Below are 16,884 nucleotides of genomic sequence, written 5' to 3'. Positions count from 1 at the left end.
GGCCGCCGCCAACCTGCCGGCGCCGCCCTCCCCCGTCCTCCCCCCGGGCCGGCCCGCCCCCGCGCGCCCCCGCCGCGGCCACGCGCCCGCCGGTGCCCGCGCGCCCCTCGTCCCCGCGCCGCCCTGAGCCGGCCCTGCTGGCCCGCGGGGCCGAGCCGAGCCCGGGCGCGCGCGTCCCGCGCCCCAGCCGCGGTCCGAGTTCCCGATGTGCGCCCTGCCGCACGCCTCAGATTGCGGTGCTCCTCTCCGCCGCACTCGCAGGAAGAGTCCCCGGCAGGCGCGTGTGTGACCCTTCCAGGGGCTCGACCTTCAACAGGCTTAAGGCCTGGAGTCACAGGTTTAATGGTGGAATGGCAGGCTTCAGCAGAGACCGCTGTAGAGGGCAGCGGAGCTGAACTCACACGGCCAGGGGCTCCAACTACTTTCAAGGGTCCCCTTTGGGGAGATTGGGTCCCGAGGTCCTGAGAGAAAGAAAAAATCCTGAATGGAAACCAGGTCGAGTTGCACCGTTATGTGGGGCTGGGAATGGCAAGATACAGCCCTATGCAGCCGCTCATTTCACTTCCCTGGACTAAATGGGCACTGTGTGCAGGACAGCCCCAAGTCCCAACCCTCAAGGCTTACACAGTCTCTATTTAAACTTCTCCAGTGCCAGTAAGCTCACCCCTGCACAGTCCAATCACTTCTGTCCTGGAGGCTCCTGGCTCTTCCCTGCTGCTGGGAGAAGGCTGGGCTTGTGTCAGTCCTGACTCTGCAGCTTGTGGGCCTCTCAGAGCCTCAGTCTCCTCCCTTCTGAAAGCTTGTATGAGTGCCCAACCCCACCTCCAGGATGAAGTGAGAATGGGAATGAATTACTCGGTAAACTGAAACACTCGTGATTGGGAGACAGCATCCCTGAGATTTCTCTGAAGTTGCCCTGGGACCCTGCTCTGCCCCTGGCACAGACAGACAGGATGAGAGAATGCTCCCTGCCAGCCGGGAACAGAGCAAGACCCCCTAAGCAGTAACTGCCCACTGAGTCTGTGCCTAGTATTAGGACTGCAGGCCAGTAACCACCTGAGCAAGAGCCCCTACTTTATCGTAGCTGGGTGAGTCGAGTCTCCCATTACCTACTTACTAGTCAGCCTAAAGAGGATTTGTAGTTGAGGGGGAAGAGTGGTAACCCCTGAATTGAAGAAGGCAGAGCTTTGCCTCTCACCCCGAGAGCAGCAAGCAGACAGGGCTCAGGATGACCTTCATGTGTGTGTTAGTTGCTCAGTCGTGTCCGACTCTTTGCAGCCCCATGGACTGTAGCTCGCCAGGCTCCTCTGTCCATGGAACTCTCCAGGCAAGAATACTGGAGTGGGTAGCCATTCCCTTCTCCAGGGAATCTTCCCAACCCAGGGATCGAACCCAGGTCTCCTGCATTGCAGACAGACTCTTTACAGTGTGAGCCGCTAGGGAAGCCCATAACCCTAACCCTAACCCAGGACAATCTTTACTTGGCTCCTTATTCCTGTCTGGGCACCCCCACCCCTGCCTACCCTCACAAGCTGGGGAGACAGCTCTTCCCTGACTTGTGTGAGTCATCAAGGGCCAGACTGGGGCTTGCCATAGGTCCCAAACATGTTACCAAAGGAAGGTGGTACACTGAGCCCCAAACTGCTGATAGGCCCAGAGGCTGCAGAACAGGAGGGATATAGTGGACTCTGGGAGACCAAGCCAGGCCAGTTCTATGGAAGACATGCCAAATATCTGATTGTATCAGACGTCCCCACCCCCACCTCTGGGCAGGGCAGTCCTTTCTGCTGGACAGAATGGTGGGGTGAGGAGGGCTGTGCCTCACAGAAGAGTCAAGGAGACTGAGCTAACCTAACCAGCCTGCTCCCAGCCCCTCCTACGGATAGCTGTCTCTAGCATCTCTATTTCCCCCATGCCTGGGGAAGGGCTGGCCCGTGGTATCCTCTCCCATCTGTTTGCTGGATAAATGCCTGGATCTTGGCCCCAGGGAACTGGCACAAAAGGCATCACCCCTCCTGGTAATCACCTCTCCTGAGTGCCCTCTGGGGTTAGGTGGGCCCTTCCCAAGGCCAGCTCTACAGGGGCAGAGTGATAAATGTCGGGGACAGTGGTCCCTGCCCTTTGACACCAGGATGGCAGCCCTATCCCCAAAGAGAACCCAGGTCTTCAGGTACCTGTGCACAGGCTGGGGGTAGCCAGTGGGCACTGATAGTTGGGCATTTCAGTTCCAGCCTCCACAGATGTGTCCCTAATTGAGGCCGCTGGTGCCGAGGGAAAGACGGGAGATTTTGGTTGACAGGCCGTTAAAGGAAGACAAATAAGGAGGGAATGTAATTAAGAGGAAATGGGTAGTAAGAGTTTACACACTCCAACTTCTGAGGCTCACAACATCCTCGGTCTCCTGGTGGCTGCCTGCGGCCACAGGTTAAAATCATGGGAAGAAAAATCAAGACTTTGCAGGGAACAGGGGGACCTCTGGGGCAGGAACATTGGTGGCTTTGGCAGCAAAAGCCTGGGGCTACCCATTGGGCCAGAGGTGCCTGTGCTGAAAGATGGGGGGCAACAGGGACAAGTGAAGCTGCAGCCAGCAGAGCGTGGCAGGGGGCCTGGCAGGTGCTGGCTCTGCACATGGGCTGAGGGGGAAGTCAGCTTAGCAGACCAGAAGAGATTGAGAGGTCTTTATGGAAAACCTACTATCGGGTGCTGGAGAGGACTCCTGGGAGTCCCTTGGACTGCAAAGAGATCAAACCAGACAATCCTAGAAGAAATCAACCCTGAATATTCATTGGAAGGACGGAGGCTGAAGCTGAAGCTCCAATAATTTGGCCACATGATACAAAGCATCATCAAGCCAACTCACTGGAAAAGACTCTGATGCTGGGAAGGATTGAAGGTAGAAGGAGAAGGGGATGACAGAGGACAAGACGGTTGGATGGCATCACCGACTCAATGGACTCAATAGAATCACCTGCTCAATGAGTTTGAGCAAGCTTCGGGAGACAGAGAAGGACAGGGGAAGCTTCACCATGCTACAGTCCATGGGGCAGCAAAGAGTCAGACACAACTGAGCGACTGAACTGAATTGAACTATGTTCCAAGCAAGTCTTGAGGGACGTGGAAGCCTGTCGGGAATGTCCGGGACACCTGGGGCAGCAAGATTCCCCATTTCAACCTGCCCACCTTCAGCCTCCCTTCCATCATCCTTTTGCAGCTCCATAAGCTGGTGGGTTGGAGGGCTCTTGGCTTTCTTAGAGTTTTCTGCCTGGAGTTCCTTCTGCCTGAAACACTCTCTCTCATCTTCACCACTTGAATCCAGAATGTTTAGGAACCCATCAATACCACTTATGCCAGGAAGCCTTCCTGGACCTCCCCTCAACTAGACAGACTTCCCCACCCCAGTCCCCACTCTCCTTTCCCCTCCCCTTGCCACACAAACATGCAGCAACCTCTGCCTTGGGTTCAGAAAAACACCTGCACCCAAGTGAGGACCCAAGTCTCCCTTGTCCCTGTCACCCTCTTAGGGCCCCACACAGAGCCTGACCATTGGGAGGGCATTGGAGGTGTTGACATAAGGACTGTCTTTTTGCTGACTGCACGGCCTGTGTGATCTTAGCTCCCTGACCAGGGACTGAACCTGCACCCCCTGCATTGGAAGTGCAGTCTTAACCACGGGGCTGCCAGCGAAGTCTCGGCATAAGGACAACTTTTGAGTGGCATATCCAGGGGCCTGGGGCTATGGCCAGGAAAAGTGAGCTGGCATGGGCATAAGGAGTGTCAGCTTTGGCATCCGGTGTTGCAGATCATATAGGGAAGTCACTGTGCCTCTCTGAGAACTTTATTTCTTTATCCATACAACGGGTGATATGGTACCCACCTGGCCAGGATGGTCTAAAGACTCAAAGCATGTATAACACCCTAAGGGCAGGACTTGGTACTTAGCAAGGGTTTAATGAAGGCAAACCACAGAGAGACTCAGGCAACCCTGAAAAGGGTAGATCCTAAATGCTGGCAGGCAGGAAGACTTCTTGGAAACGGAGGAGGGATTCCAGGTTGACCTTGAAAATGAACAGGATCTTGGATACTAGGGTGGGAAGGACCTGTCCTCCTGAGCCCCATTGACCCGGCTGTGCCTCCACTTGAATCAGTGGAGGTGGCCCTGGCCTTGGCAAGTGTCCTTCTGTGACGGGAGGCCATCCCCACCTCCTCGAGCCCCATTGATGTGCTTGCTCTCTTCCCTCTTTGGGCTGTACTCAGTGGTTCCCAAGGGCTCCCAGCCAGGACACACTCAGATATGGGCTGCCTGCCAGTGCTCACACCTGCAGGCGTCTGTAGCTCGTCCACTAATTCCTTGGGGACACTCAGAGACGTGATGGTTCCACTAAATGCCCCTGCCTGAGCATGGCCTGCACAGCATGGCCGCTGGATGCAAGCAGAAGGGGAACCCCACTTTCAAACCATCAAGGACTTCCTTGGCGGTCTACTGGTTAAGAATCCATGTGCCAATGCAGGGGACACAGGTTTGATCCGTGGTTCGAGATGATTCCATGTGCCACTGGATATCTAAGCCTGCATGCTACAACTGCTGAAGCCCATGCTCTAGAGCCCGTGCTCTGCAACAAGACAAGCCACCACAATGGGAAGCCCGCACACCACAACTAGAAAGTAGCATCCACTCGGCGCAGCTAGAGAAAGCCCGCAGGCAGCAATAAAGACCTAGCGCAGCCAAACGTAAAAATTAATTAATTTTTTTAAAACATTTGTCAAATGCTTAAAAAAAAAAAGAGCTACCCAGTATTCTCACACAATGATTGACCTACTGTCAGCTTAGTGGCATATATTGTGATAAATAGAGAGGGCTGGTGTTTAATGCTTTTAGGCAGTGTAGGCCATCACCACCTGCACACCAAAGTTAGACCAAGTTCCGGACTGTAGACTGTTGGAGCCGATAGGATCCTCTGTCAGAAAGAAGGGAAAACTGAGGCCCAGAGAGGGGAGGAGACTTGCCCCTGGCCACCCAGTGGTCAGTGCAGATCAGGACATGGAGCTTTGAGTCTGGGAAACCAGGCAGACGGAAGAGGCTCTATCTATCCTCGGCCTCTGGGACCTCCCCGACTTAATGGGGGAATATGGTACACGGGAAAAATACAGTTAATACCTCAAGCCAGGCATAACTGTGTCATGTGGGTGAAACAGAGAATGTGGTCATTCAGTGCTATGAGGCCTTGGTGGTCAGGGAACACTTGCCAGAGGAAGGGGCCTTGAAACTGGCACGGAAGGACAGGGTGGGAAGGATGGATGAATGGCTGGAGATGGGGGAAAGGGCGGCCCTAGCAGAGAGTCTGTGTAAACACCTGAGGCAGGACTGGGCTGAATTTGTGCAGGGACCAATGGGGAGGCTGCCTGCCGGGTCCCCAGCTTCTTCCTTGCTGCACATCTTCACTAATGGGGAGGGAAGAACATAGCACCTGCCCCTGGGCAGGGAGTTCCTCACAGAGGCAGGGAGATGATGGCGTGGCTGCATGGGCAGCGCGGGGCCAGGCTAGCTCAGAGGTGACGATGAGCCAGGGTATCAAGAAGCCATTAACCCCTGCATCCAGGATGCAGGACCCTGGGTGGCCTCACCCTTGGAGAAGGACCACTGGTTGAGTAAAGGGAAACACAGTGTCACCTGCCCAGCCTTGGCTGCCTTTGCAAAACTTCAGTCCTCTCAGCTCAGGCACAAGTTCCGAGCTGGGGATGGGGGCAGGGTGGGCACCTGCTCCGACCAGCAGCATTTGTCTTGATGGTCTGCATCCCCACCAGCAGCTGTCATGGACGGGCTGGAGTTTTCTTCAGAGAGCTGTGGCCCACCTGCCCATTTCACAGATGAGGAAACTGAGGCTGAGGGAAGGACAGGGCTTGTCCCAGGGTTACAGTGAGCAAAGAAACTCAGGCCCAGGCTAAACTCGAGACTTGGTCCTCTGTGTCCGCTCCTAGGCACTGGGGCCCTCAGAGTCCTCAGAACCCCCAGTGGGAGACCCCTGACCTGAACATCTTCCCCAGGGGAATGAGAGGCCCCTCAGCGCCACCCCTGTGTCCTCTTCAGCAGGGTATATGTGGCACAGAGGCCGGATACTGGGTTTGCCCCCCTCCCCGGAGGCCTTCATCCCGCTGTGGCAAGAGAAAATGAGGGCAAATAAAAGAGAGAAATTCTCCCCTCGGAAGAGCATTAGATGTCTGAACGACTTTCAAATAAATAAAAGTCTCCTCGGAGCCCCCGGCCAGCACTGACAGCAGCTCTAACTCTCCACAAGACGTGTTTTTCTGCCCCCAGGTGGGAGTGAAGAGCGTCAGCGGTGGGCGAAGTCAGGCTCTAAGGAGGCGGCCTTCCATCACCGCCTAACGCCCCATCAGCGCCTTGGCGGAATGGCCACGGCAAATTGCCTTCTCTGATAGCCGCCCCTCCAGGCCCTCGGAGAGCAGAGATGAGCCAGCGCTGGCCTCCCCCACCAGGGCAGGGAAAGAGCTTCCCGGTCAGTTTGGTCCCTGCACATTGCCGGGATCCAGTTGACTGTAATTCTGCGAACCACCTGTCCCTAACTTGCTTGTTTTGCAAATGAGGAAACTGAGGCACAGGGGGCTTTGGAGACCTGGTGAATGAAACCAGCAAGCCAGGGAGGTGTCTCCCGAATGAATTATGAATTAGCTCTGATTAATGCAAAAGTGGAGCAAGAAATGTTTCCTGAGAGGGGGTGCACCGAGGGAGGTCCATACCTCACGCCATCCACCTCCCCCTCCGCAGCCTAAGAAGGCAGGTGAAATGGCAGGAGAGATCAAGGCTAGAACGCAGGAAGCACTTCCCCAAGCAGTCGGCTAGGGAAACACCCAGAGGAAAGTCTTCAAATCTTCCGCTTCTTCTGCTGAAAGCATCTCTTGGCTGTTGCCCACCAACCCTTTTGAGGATTAGCCTCTGCTCAGTGGCTGAGGGGAGAACAGGACTGGGCCCCACCATCACTTAATTTAACTGATGGCTGCTGTTCCTGTGAGGGGCAGTTAGCACTTCATTTGTTGAGCCTGGAAGACAGATGAGGCTGTGTTCTTCAATTACTGAAAGAAGTTGATGTTGTGGGAGGTGGCAGCAGGGCCCGTAAGGAGCAGCGTGTAGTGAGAGGTGAGATGGCCCGGAGGCTGCCCCGCCCCATTTCATGAGGTCCCTGCCTTCTCAGGGGTGATGCCAGCACTCGGAGGCTCCCCCTGAGTTCCTCAGACACCAGACAGGGAGGAGAAGGGACGTCTCCTGCTGAGAACCAGTCTAGTTTTTCTCATTAGCGCTGGTTATGGGTGATTTGGGCTTCCCCGGTGGCTCAGCGATAAACAACCCACCTGCCAGTGCAGAAGACACAGGTTCGATACCTGGGTGGGGAAGATCCCCTGGAGATAGCAACCCACTCCAGGATTCTTGCCTAGGAAATCCCATGGACAGAGGAGACTGGTACACTACAGTCCATGGGGTCGCAAAGGGCAGGACATGACTTAGCAACCAAACAGCAACAATGGGTCCTTCCACTCCCCGAATCAGGGCTGCATTGCAGCCTTTGGCACTCTTCCTGGGTCAGGGCCTTTGCAATCTTACCTCTGGGCCTGAGGTGAGGCAGGGACCAGGAAGGAAGGAGGCATGGACTCCTTCCCCACTGGTTGGAGTGGCCTGAAGATGGGGATCTGGGAGGATCCCCTCCGAGCCTGGAAACGTCGTCCCAGAGGCCAGACCATTAGTTTCAAACACAATCCCAGTGTTCTTCCAATTCAACAACTACCCAGGCCCTGAGGGGAGAAGGATATTTTCCAGTCCAGTTCCCTATGAAATCTTCGCTGGCACCGCCAAGGGGGAATATGGGAGCCACTAAGATCTGCTGAGGAAGGTCATGCTGGACTGGAGGCTACTTTATTGCCTGGGGTGGGGGGGGGAGGCCAGAGACACTCACGACAGATGGGCCCAGACTTGGCAGGAGCTGGGCCGAGAGCTCCAGTCCCTCAGGCCGCACAAAGAGGCAAAGCAGACAGGGCTGGGTGGGGACATGCTCCTCTGTCACCCCTACCTGCATGAAGTAGCACCAGGCCAGGCAAATGAAGGGAGCATCTGGTCTCGATGGAAGGTACAGCCTGTGAGGTGAGGCATGAAACAGGGGCTGGGGTAGGAATTGGTGAACAAGTAGAGCAGAGGCTGACCTGAGACCGCCGTACCCCAGGTGGGCCAGCTGAGAGAGAGACGTCGCTACCCAGAAGGTGTGGGGTGGGGACAGAGAGGTTGCTTAGGGCACGGGTGCTATGGGTGACAATGGCTTGCAAGAATTCTGGCTCCCTTCCCAACTGGACCCAGGGTCTAGGCAGGTATGAGGCACCCTGGATGTCCTAGAGATAATCAGGCCCCAGAATCTCTTTCAAAGAACAGCAGGACCTCTGTAGAGCCCTCACTCTCTTCTATATATGGGTAAACCGAGCCTCAGCAATGCTCTGGCCTAGTGAACAGTGACATCTCTGAGACCAGAACCCAAGCCCTTTGGGTCCTGGCTTGGGGCCATTCATGGTCAGAGCTGGCTCATGTTCCTATCTCCACTTGCTGATGAGGGGCCAGTACGGTGGCTGGCAGAGCAAGGGAGACATTAGGACACATACAGGCAGCAGAGGGCCCCTCAGTGGCCTAGAGACAGACCCTGGAGGTCAGAGAATCCCCAAGGCAGAGCCAAGCCCTCTTCCTGCAGAGGGAGGCTACAGAGAGCTTCGCTGGGCCCCAGGCAGGCAGAAGAGGATGCTGGGGAAGCTGCACCCGGGAGGCCAGTGAGAGTCCAGAGGAGGGTGAAGAGGCTTCTGCCTGATTATCTTCCCACCAGCTGGAAGGCCTCTTCCCCACACCTACTGCCACGGCGTCCCTTAGCCCAGCCTGGCAGCACCAGAGCACCATCTTGCTGAGGTCTTAATTTCTAAACGAGCAAGGAGGAGCTTTGGAGAGGCAGAGGCGGATGGAGAGACTCGCTGAGAGAGACAGAGAGAGACCTCGGGAAGGATCAGGATGTGGACTCAGCAATTTGCAACAAGCCACTTAGGTCTTGCCTGAAAACCCAAGCCAGCTGTCATCGGGTGGCTGGGAGCAGGCCATAGACAGGAAACACTGGCGATGAGTCAGGCCTGGGACAGGGCTGGGGGATGGTGCTTATATCCAGTGGACGGGTCGGGGGAGTGGGGTGGGGGGCAGGAGGGGAGCAGTAGGTATGTCAGGGATGCTCAGGGCCCTCAGAAGAGAGGGCATTATCAAGTGCTGAGAATGACTAAATGACTATGTAATAATATATCACCTCCATCATGCTGGGATCTGGATGGGAGTCATGTGACCCCTGCCAGTCCTGCAGGTGTGAGATGGGAGTGAGATGGAGCCTGCCCTCACACCTCCATACAACTTCCTCTCAGGTTCCTCTGCCAGCCATATGTCTCTGATGCGACTGAAGATTCCCCATAAGTTCAACCACTCACTGCCCCCCACCCCCATACACACGCCATAGCAATTCTGCTAGAAACTCCAGGGCGATGCTGCCCATTCTGGCTGACCTCAGAATCCTGGCCTGGCTGCTCTTCTAGACAGCTGGACATGTCCAGAATCTCCTCACCCCAGGTTCTACCGACCCCCTAGCTCTCTAGACGTGCTTTGACCTCACAGAGAGTCTTGCAGCAGCTTCCTGCAAAATAGGCCCTGAGAGAGCTCCAACCACTGCCTACCCACTGGAGTCCCCCTAGTCCCAGGCTTCCCTGGAGACCAAGAACCTTATGTTCACTCTACAGAGGAAAAGCACTTACCCAGGTCATTGTGGCTTTCCTGTGATTTCCAAAAGAGACTTCTTGATGTTTCCTCCAGAAAGTGAATGAGAATCATAACCCCCATCACTGATCCTTCCTCCACTCAGCTTCTCCACTACACAACAGGCATGGAGCCTAATTCTCATAGTAGCCTTCCAAGAAGACAGCATTATGCCCTCTGCTACTGCTGCTAAGTCACTTCAGTTGTGTCCGACTCTGTGCAACCCCATAGACAGCAGCGTCCCTGGGATTCTCCAGACAAAAACACTGGAGTGGGTTTGTGCCCCCTGAGTGGATGAGAAAACTGAGGCTCTGGTGGTTCCGAGTGAATTGTTCCATCTGCCGTCTCCACTGGGAAGCAGTGGAGATGAGATCTGACTCCTAGTCTAGCTCCTCCTGGGTTGAGGCATGAGCAACACATTGTAATCTTTTTTTAAAAAGCTTTTTTAATAAGTCCATCTTATCTCAATATGCAAAGCTATGCACAAGGCTTGCAAAGAAGCACTTCCTGCCCACTCCCAGGGTGACAGTGCAGTCTTTGGGTTTGATCACCATCTAAAAGGCCTCCTCTCTCTTGCTTGTACTGAATCTCTTTGCTCTGCCCACCCTCCCCAAGGTACCTCCAGGCAGAACTTTGCAGAAAACACTTGGGGATCTGTTCCCACATAGCACATAAGCAGACCTTGGATCCTTTGGGTAAGGCGGGCCCCCTGCCTCATGAGGGCTTCCCAGGTGACTCAGTAGTAAAGAATCTGCCTGCCAATGCAGGAGACATGAGAGATGTGGTTTGATCCCTGGGTTGGGAAGGTCCTCTGGACTGGGAAATGGAAACCTGCTCCACTATTCTTGTCGGGGAAATCCCATGGACAGAGGAACCTGATGGACTACGTACAGTCCGTGGGGTCGCAAAGAGTCTGAGCAACAGAGCACTCATGTAGCCTGCCTCATGCTGTCCGGTTTCCCCGCAGGGGTCCCCAGGCCCCACAGAGATGAACTCATGCACTGTCGAATACACGGGTCAAGAACTGCTTTCTGCTGCAGGAATGTGGGAAAGCTCCCCAGAGATAAAGGAGAGGACGTTCCGAGTGAAGGGAATATTGGAGAACTAGTGAAAGGTTCGAAGGTAGGATCTGCTCTGGGGAAAGCCAACGATGCGTTTAAAGTCTGCTCTGTTTCGAGCAGTGAGGCCTCTCTGTGATGGAAGAGCCCACTGCACTGGAGCAAGAAGGCTGGGAAGCCGGGAGGCGGGGGACAGGGCTGGCTACAGGCAGCGGCTGCAAATCATGGGAGAAACGTCCCATGCGCACAGGGTGGAAAGGACAGTCATCCAGAGCCTTGGCCTGATTCATGGCTGGGAGGCAGCGGACATCCACTGGGCCTGGGTGACCTTGAGTTCATTACCCACTGTCACTGCACCTCAGTCTCCTTGAAAGTAAAATGGGCTCAATAAGTCCCCTCAACGTCCTCTCAGAGCTGCTGGGGCGTGGGGGTGGGGTTTGATGCTTTGATGCTGAGTCAGAAGCACGCACAGGAGGGCTCCTTGCATGGTGCCCTCCAGGTCCATAGAAGGAGGGGGGCGCAGTAGTGCCCCACCTCTACCTTCTCCACCCAGAGGAGCCTGACAGCCAGGCCCAGCACACACCAAGCTTGGGGCAGGACTCAGACCAAAACACACCGCAGAGTGATGGGTCGGGGAGGCTGGGACAACAGGCAGAGGTGCACAGGGAGAGCCAGGTGGCTGTGGAGGAATGTGACAGTTGGGGACAGAAGGGGTCAGTCTAGAAGCTTGTCTTTCATTGGAGAGGTCCCAGGAAGGATCCCAAGGACAAAACTGATTTGCCCATTAAATGATTCAGATGCAGGCAGCCGCTAAGCACTGGGGGTGGGGGTGTCCATTGACGTTTCGGGGCCTCTTCCAGGACACTGGATTTCTAACTATCTTTTTAATCAAAAGGAATTCACTTTAACGTAAATTTGATCAGATCCCCCATTTCTGACAGATTGAAGTAGGACTGCTCTGATGGAGGATGGCAGGGGTAGGGGGCCCCAGAGGCTCCCAGTACAGAGTTGGGGTGCGCACCCCATGCCAGGGGTCAGCATAAGGAGGGACAAGAGCAGGGCACAAGGCCGCAGCTCCAAACAGGGTCTGGCCTCATTTCTACCCTCCTTGGATGGCCTTGGGAGGCCCTTTCACAGCCTCAGGCTCTCATCCACAGAATGGGCGCCACTCAGTACCCTTGCCCTCAGCTGCACTTCCCCATCATGGCTCAGGGGCTATTTATTCATGGTCCTGAAGTGCTGAGGTCTTAGCTAACTCCTCTGCCTCCTGGCTCAGCTAATTGGAATCACTTTCCCCCTTCTCTGCCTCTCAGTAAATTATGCGAATTGCCCCAGTCAGAGGCCTGGGTGATGGACAGTCCTGTCACAGCAGCCTAAGTGTTTAGAGAGCAATTGTTCCAGGGAAGGCTGCCATTCCTCAAGCTGGTGCTGAACAAGGTGCGGTGGGGGGAGCCAGCCTGGCCCTTCCCCGGGCGGTGGCCCCTGCTCCGCCCCAGCCCAGACACCAGAGTCTGCTCCACCCAGCCTGCCAGCCACCGGCTCCCAGTACGTTATCCTTGTCATAACAATCAGAGCAGCCGAGAGGTATTGCTCTTAAACCCTCAACACACATTTTTATAACCTTTCTGTTTAATAAGAAAGAGACAGCTCCAATTAGCTAGGAATATTCTGCAGAAATGGGATTATTTTAAAAGCTCTGGCAATATTATAAAATAGCTTCAGTAAGTGAACAGCTGTTGCTGGGCCCCGCCCGCCATGCGCACTGCGCCTTCCCACACCCTCTCACCAGGCAGGGGGGGCCTCTCCCCCCTCCCCAGACGCCCCAGAGTCCCTGAGAACTCTGCTGTGGCTGGCAGTCACAGACCCCTCTTCCAGCAGTGGGGTGTAAGCTGTGAGATGGGGGGACCCGGCATCCCCTGTTCCAGGCTGGAGGAGAGGGGTAGCTTAGATCTGTGTCTCGGTTTGATCGTGGCCTTGCTAGAGTCCTGCCTTCCTGGGGAAAGCCTGTGTGGGACATCACCTCTAAAGGGCTGCTGGCCCCCCACTGTTGCCCCTTGACCTGAACATGGCCCCTACGGTGACAAGACTCCCATCCACTGCTCAGGTCTTCCCAGCCTCTCCGTGTCCCTAGTCAAGGTGACAGGGCAGGGTTACCTGGCAACCCGGGTTCCAGTTACTGTGCATTTTCTGAGTCCACTCTGCCCAAGCCCCCCAGGGCCAGGTAAGCATTTTATCAAAGGGTTCCCCACTTCTCCTTCAGCTGGGGCCAGTTGCCATCCCCCTCTTTGGACCTTCCTCCATCTCACCCACAGCCTGCCACTTTCCTTCTCTCCAGAAGGAATCTTCTATTTCTTTGCCCACACCAGCTGGCAGCTTTATCAGTAACAGAGTCTAAGCCCCTAGAGCTGTGGGCAGAGTTATGAGGGTCCTTTCTCCTTCTCCCCATGTCTGTTGGCAGAACCCTGTAGAAAGGAGTTCTCAGCTCGCTCTCCCTAAGCTCTGGGGTTATAGCGTATCCAAGCCCCCACGTGGGTAGTCAGCCCCATCTGGGCAGACTTGATGCCCAGAGCTTGATGGCGCCCCTTTTCTGGAGCCTGCTTATTCTCTGTGGGGAGGATTGAGGGGTAAGGGCTTCCGGGAGGCCCTGGTCCTCTTTGGCCTCCTGGGCAGAGGGGCAGAGGGGCAGAGGGCCCTATGTCCCTGCCCCCACTGTCTGCTTGACCCGTAATCCACAGCAGTGATCCCCATAGTACCCAGTCCCCCTCAAGGTTCAGGGTGAACAGCAGGTTATGTCTGAACACCTTCCAGGGAAGGTTAGAGTTGGAAGGGACCTCAGAGTTTGGCCCATGGAGCTTGTCACTGTATGGTTGGGGAAACTGAGTCCAAATGAGAGGAAGATTCAAGGCTATGTTCTAAGGATGGGAGGCAGGACCCAGGCTGTCTGCCTCAGCCCTGATGTTTGACCTTTGTGGGCCCTGACACAGCTGGTGGTGGGGATTTGAACCCTCAATCCTAGTCTGATGGGATGGAATGGACCCCGCCTCGATTGTTAAGGTGTCCACAAGCAACACCCTCCCCTCTCTGAGAGTCAGGAGCTCAGTGAGACCCTGCCTCTGAAGGCAGGACTCCTGGGATGGGGGGCGGAGGGGTCAGTGGTGAATGGGACACTGGAGCAAGCTGCTGGGCAGAGTCGGGGTGAAGACTGGGCCAAGAGGTCCCCAGGTGCCCCACTCATCCCTCCTGCCATGTCCCCTCCAAGCCTGACCAGAGTGTGGGGTTTCAAGGAGCAGCCTCATGGCCAAGGGAACACGCACACCGTGGGCCTCTCCCAGTTCTGCGGCCTCGGTCTCACCAGGCCCAGGTCTCGGGTCACTGCCTGGGTAATAGGAACAATTTGGGGGGATCCTTGGGAGGAGACCACAACCCAGGAACTGCAGCGCGATGCAAATGCACCATGTGCTAAATGGGAAAAAATGAATTTTACACCCAGACAAAGTGACTTTTATCATGTTAACGACCATGGTGTGCTCATCATGTCTGCTGCAGTGAAATGGGGCCTGTGGATGTTTTTCTTTTAGTTCTGCTTTTAAATGGAGGCATTTTCCCCCCTCGTAGCAAACAAGCCAAGCCCCTCAGAGTGGGATGACAGAAATGCCTATTCAGCAAAAACAAAACGGAGGAATTTTTTTTTTTTAATCTTCATCTGTGCCTCCCAGCAAAAATAGAGCTCAGAATGAGGAGGACCTCATTGTGGTGGGAGGACCCCTGGCCTGGAGGTGAGAAGGTGATGCTAGTCCAGCTCACCTCCAAGTCCCTGTGTGACTTGGGGGTACCTCACCCATTTTGGTTTGCCCAGTGGTACCAGGAGAGCCGCTCTGCCCTGGCCCTTGTGCAGGTGTCCAAGCCAAACTCATTAAGCTCGGTCTAGGTCCAGAACTGCCTTTTCCATGAGACTGGAACCTCCAGAGGGCAAGATGAGTCATCACTGAGTCCGTGGTGCCCCCAGTGGCCAGGAGAAGGCCCTGCATGGAAGGGGCACAGAGGTTTGCCGATGGAGCCAGGACTCCAAGACTAGACTTCGTTAGGCAATACCCTAAGAGCTCCCCTCACCAGCCCTGCACCTTGAGCATATCATTGACACATGGCAACTCCATATTGTGCTCATCAAAAGTCAGGAAAACACCATCTGATGCTTTGTACAGCTGCCCAGCCCGGCACCCAGCTTCCCAGGAGGAGCCTGTGTGGTGCCCAGTGGGGGAGTGCTCAGCGAAGGCAAATGAAGAAGACTTCAGGACTGGCGTATCTGAGAAACCTCTGCCCTGACACCACGCAGTCCTGCTCTGGAAGGCAAGCCCGGGTCAGGCAGGCAGGGCATTTGATGGGCAGAGATCACTGGACAATTAGCCAGCCCCAGCGGAGGTAATTAATCACTGTCTGAGACTTCCCATCTGGGTCTGCTGTGATTGCTGCCGTAGCTATACCCTGGTGGAAGTCAGCGCCCGGACCAGGCTGACACGAGTGGTCTCAGTGGCTGTCAGCACCCCCACTGGCATTGCAAACACTGCCACCGCCCCTGCCTCCAGCAGCTCAATGTTGCCGACACCATCACAGTTCACCATCACTGTCACTCCCATAGTAGCATCATCCCCTGACTAGGGACGCACTGTCACCATCTCCATTCACACTCACCTGTGCTTACTCTTCCTGACTCAAGATGCTTCCACATGGTCTCCTTATCCCATTCTCCGCAGTCCCAAAAGATACCCGTGGCTTGCTGCGAGGGAGACTGAGCCACAGAGAGGGGAAGGGCAAGAATAGTTAAACCAGGGTGAGAATCTGGCCTCCTGGCATACCGTCGCCGCCATCCTCTTCCTCCCTTGTCTTGGTACCACCTGTCACAGAGCATATACTTTCTCCCCACGTCAGTCAGGATGAGTCAAGTCCAGCTTCAACAACAGCAGCCCTAAAGTCTTTAGTGGCTTAAAATAATGAAGATTTGTTTCTTTTTGCTGCTGCATGTCCTCCCTAGGTCAGCTAAGGCTCTGTGCAGGCATCTATAAGGCATCATCGTAGTCACACTCTGGTCCTCCAAACATGTGCCCTTCCAGCCTGGCCTCCCAGGGGTTGGGCTGCAGGAGGGGAGGCTCAGGGGAGGCAGCTACTTGGGGACTCTGGATATCAGATCTAGAATACTGGGATTCAGCCCCAGGGCTCCAGATTCCCAGTTTAGTGTTTATCTTGCTCTGTTCCCATGGACCAGGCCTGGAGGGGAGTGGAGTGAAGTGACGGGACAGGTAGAGTCCGTGTCTAGGCAAGGCCACACCCAGTTCTCCCGGCGCTGGGGTGCTGGTATCAGGGCAAATATGGCTCTTCCCACATCATCCATCACTGGGCTACAGAAGGCTGGTCATGATCAATAAAACAAACAATTATCCTGTCATTACTGATTGTAAGCCTGGGGCAGGAGCCACAGCTAAGCAGAGAACACTTGGGGTCTGGGGGAGCTTCTGATGAGGACAGTCCACGTCCAGGGTGTTGGCCCAGGTTGGGGGGGCGCAGGACATGAGGACTATGGAGGCTGCCGGGCAGGGCTTCCCAGGAGTTGGGGCAGGACCCAGAACCTGCAATGCAGGGAGACAGAGCTCTGAGGAGGTGCGAGGCAGGCCAGTCCCCACCAGACTGGGTGACGAGGCAGCTCTAAGTGGACTGACTGACTCCACCTTCTTACCCACTCCCCTCCTTCTGGTGTCTCTGTGATCAGCCTAAGCTTGGGGTAGGGGACCCATCAGGGAAGGTAGTCACCATGCATGCGGGCTAAGTCGCTTCAGTCGTGTCCCACTCTTTGCAACTCTATGGACCATGGCCCACCAGGGTCCTCTGTCCATGCGATTCTCCAGGCAAGAATATTGGATGAGCCATGCCCTCATCCAGGGGATCTTCCCGACCCAGGGATCGAACCCCCATCTCTTTTATCTCTTGCATTGGCAGGTGAGTTCTTTA

The sequence above is a fragment of the Capricornis sumatraensis genome, chromosome 10, assembly GCF_032405125.1.
Source record: "Capricornis sumatraensis isolate serow.1 chromosome 10, serow.2, whole genome shotgun sequence".
NCBI lineage: Eukaryota > Metazoa > Chordata > Mammalia > Artiodactyla > Bovidae > Capricornis > Capricornis sumatraensis.
This window is presented reverse-complemented; position numbering follows the sequence as displayed.